At 43.9% G+C, this 3,883-nt stretch overlaps 1 pseudogene; it reads right to left on the bottom strand.

The window, feature by feature from the left end:
• Positions 1-2,213, bottom strand: part of LOC136489478 (sodium/hydrogen exchanger 1-like) — a 6,685-nt pseudogene extending 4,472 nt beyond the window's left edge.
• Positions 2,214-3,883: the final 1,670 nt, after the last annotated feature.

The following is a 3,883-nucleotide window of genomic DNA, read 5'->3' as shown; positions in this document are numbered from 1 at the left end:
ACATAATACCAAAACAAGGAAATCTAGTCATTACAACAAAATAGTAAATTATGAATGTGTCCTTGACTAATTTTGTTTTCACTCTCATGGGACAAGCGACATTAACTCATTAATTATCACATCTGACTATTTTTGAAGTAGCACACCATTACAGGTAAGAGACTTTGAAACTCTAATACCAAAAAATCATGGTTCATGGTTGTAATGATAAGCTGAAGCTTCCAAAAAAATCCAGTCTGGAATTCAAATGTAGGTAACGTTTATGTAAACACAATAGCTCTGTTAACCACTTTGGCTGACTAAGTAAAGGCATCCATCTCGGATTTTCTTATAAGCTCAAGGGAGAACTGAAATGGTCAGCAAGTTTTCCATCTACAACCGTACCACTATTTAAAAAAATCTACAATTGTATCTTTAAGATATCTAAACAATCATCATAGTGAGTACACCTGTTATGGTCAAAAGACATTGCTAGGAAATAAAAACTTACAGAAGAAAACAAAATAGGATAATTCTACCATGAGAGAGGAAGAATGGATAATAAATTGACCTGTGAAGTTCACTGACAAGGGAGCCAAGGCCAGGAAAGGATGATGAAATAGTGTTGAGCTCAATTTGAAGCAGTGAATTGGTTTCAGAATCCAGCATATAGTCCGATCGGTGCAATCCTAAGCATATATCCTAAAAGTATATCAAGCACATATCAGTGGCTGGCTAAAAAACAAGAGAAAGTTTGAAAGATGCATTTCCAAAAGGCCAAAACTGAGACACAGAAGCTAAGAAGAAATGCTTTACTTACCTCTTTCTTATTTATTGCCATCATCTTCTCATGAATTTCTAGCAGCCTTGCGGTAAATTCATCAACCTGCTTTGTTCTGAAATTAGAAAATTATAAGTCACTGTTAACCTGAAACCGTTATATAGCTGGGAAAATGAAAAATAGTCCGGCCTTCAGTGACCTGACTAACAGAGAGTCATATTGTCCTCAAAATTCAAGGCAACAACCTTGTTATGGATAGGAATCAGTTGACAATCTTGTCTACTCAATGTATACTCTGAACAAAAGATATACTTACACCACATTGGTACCAAAAGAATCCAGTGTATAGAATTCAAAACTTGCCTAGACAAAGCAGCTTGCAAGAACTCCCCATCCAAGCTGACGCGATCCACGAGCTCATTGAAGATAGGAGCCAGCTCGCACGCTTGCTTCCAGAACGATGCCGGAAAACGTGCCGGAAGCAGTGAGAATGGAGCGTGAACCAGGCCAACCCCAGGGACCGTTCCTGATCTCTGCAAGTCGCAATAAAAATGCTGATCAGCTAATTCAGCGGGAATTCTAGCTTACAGGAAATGGGGACATGCTGTTTACTTGCTTTCATTGGCCATATCAAAATCCGCCAGAGAGTAGCAATTAGCAGAGTGGCGACGGTTAAGACATGTGGAAAAAATTGTTTATTTTTAACAGTAAGCTGCATTACTGCAACTTGGCAGGCTGGGTACTCTTGTTCCATCCATCTACAAGCCGAGCCGCGAATGAACTAGAAGAGATTGTCCAAAGATACAAACTTTTCCCCATGGCAAGATTGCAGCACATTTCACAACACATGGCAAGATTGCAGCTGCAGCACATTTCACAACACACTGACTAACACTAGCAGCCATTCGATCCAGGACCGTGAGGGGGTGACTGGTGAGGCGCACCTGGTTGGCGCGATCTCCGACGACAAGCCCGTTGACGGCGCACCACACGGCGGCCTCCTCCACCATCTCCGCCAGCAGGGCCTGCTGCGCCGGCGTCCGGGCCCCCTCCGCCACCGCCGCAGGCGCGACTCCCAGGGGCGCCTCGGCGCTCATCGCGGCGCGCGCGACCCGGCGGCGCCCGCGGAGGGCGGGCGGCGCAAACGAGGCCGCGGCTGGGGCGGGGAGGCGGCCGCCGGCTCGGAGGAGGCGGAGGCGGACCTGATGGTGGTGCGAGACGCAGGGGGAGGAAGACATTGCGTGGGGGGAGGGAATCGATTCGAAGGCGGGCGGCCGGGTGCTCCCGCGATTTATTATTATGCCGTCGTGCTCCGGGCCTCCGGCTTCGAGCCTCTCGGCGGCGGCGAAGGTTGGAGATGGGAATGGATTCCTCCTGTTCCTAGTCCGATGCGGCGGGTCAGAGTTGCGAATCTCCGGCGGTCGGGTTCAGAGGCGTCCAGGTGCTTCCTCCCGAGTCGCTTGTTTCGTCGTCACGGCGTCAGGGAGGACGTTGCTGCTGATGACGTCCCTGCTCTTTCGTATATTCTCCATGTGTTTTTCTTTCACTAAGAGAGTGTGAGATACTGAAATTGACGTTTTATATTATCACAAATTTCATACGCCCACAAGCTTCACCGTATGTTTATCCATGGGAATTGTGCAATTTTTATTTCAAATACAGTTGATACAATTGTTTAAACTACGTGATGAATTATTTGGTTCCGGTAAAGAAACTTATCTAAATACTTGATCACTTATTTTGTTTTATTTATGTCATTTTAGTTTTTCCTTAAAATATTTGTTTTCTAATCTGAACAAAATTATATGGTAGATCTAATAAAACAAATTTAAAGTTTACAGATGTTTTAAAGTTAAAAAATTAACTTAAAACAAAAATAAATTACTCGCATTTTAGAATCTGCAATGTGGATGTGGAACGGCAGGCAATACATCTACAAGTTAAGTACCTTCTCCGTTCTAAATTGTAATTCGCTCGTGGCTTTTTTAGGTGCATGATTTAGATATAGGTCTAGATACAAATAGTATCTATGTAATCTAGAAGAGTTAAATCAAATTAAAATTTGGAATGAGGGGGTGGGGGGGTGTTTTCGAAATGTCAACAGGGAATTTCCTGTCGGGGGTTACTGCCTCATCCCCGTCCCCGCGGGGGCAAATTTCCCCCGTCCCCATCCCCGCGAAGGCTCGTGGGGAGCACTTCTTCCCCATCTCCATCCCCGCTCGGGGATTTAATCTCCATGGGGATCCTCATCCCCGCATCACCAGTATACATGACAACAAAATAGGCACTTAGCAAAGCAAGACAATTGTTGACACAAAATGTGACGCACTGTGCCTCACACACAGCAAGCCGAAAAGCGTAGCTTCAATCGGGTTCCCGGGTGCTTTGTTATCCGGAAGCGTGCCAGTCAGTTTGACCTGAAAACTAACAAGGGATAGAACAATTAAATGTCAAACCGGAACATGTCGGGTAATACCAGACAGTTCCTCATATACGGCCCTGAAGCCACTTACAACGACATACAGCTATAAAGAGCTGTCTGCCAACAAGTTTATAAACCATTCGGCTAATCGTAAGATGAATGCACGTAAAGGCCTAATTACCGAATACATGTACATGAGAAGACATGTTTGAACAAGTGAAATTAATTATGAATTAATGCATAACCAAGCTCAGCAATCCGACCGAGTTGGGATCCATGAAGAAGGAACGTGCAAATAAGCACGATTAAACCAATCTAAAACCTGCATCTGCCGCACGACACCTAGTTCCGTCAAGGCTTAAACGTAATTATCATGCATGAACCCGCAACATGTGACAATCTAGATTAAAATAATTCAGCCATTACGAGTGTATTGTCTATTTGCGAAGGTAATACGAAAATAATGATCATTGAAGCACGAATAAAACCATAAGAGAGGGCCGAACAATATCGATCTAGATTGGGCAGAAGTGTGTTACAAATATATAAAATATTTAAAACATGCAACACTGGATAACTTAATGAATCTATTTAGATTTTGCCATATCTAATAGAGCCGATAACTATCTTGCTTTCACCAAGCATATCGAGCAAACACCTGCCGCACGGTATCTACTCATAAACGAAGCATAAGCAAAGAC

This window comes from Miscanthus floridulus, chromosome 10, assembly GCF_019320115.1.
Source record: "Miscanthus floridulus cultivar M001 chromosome 10, ASM1932011v1, whole genome shotgun sequence".
NCBI classification, from domain to species: domain Eukaryota; kingdom Viridiplantae; phylum Streptophyta; class Magnoliopsida; order Poales; family Poaceae; genus Miscanthus; species Miscanthus floridulus.
Note: the sequence above shows the minus strand (reverse complement) of the source record. Positions and strands in the feature narration are given on the sequence as shown.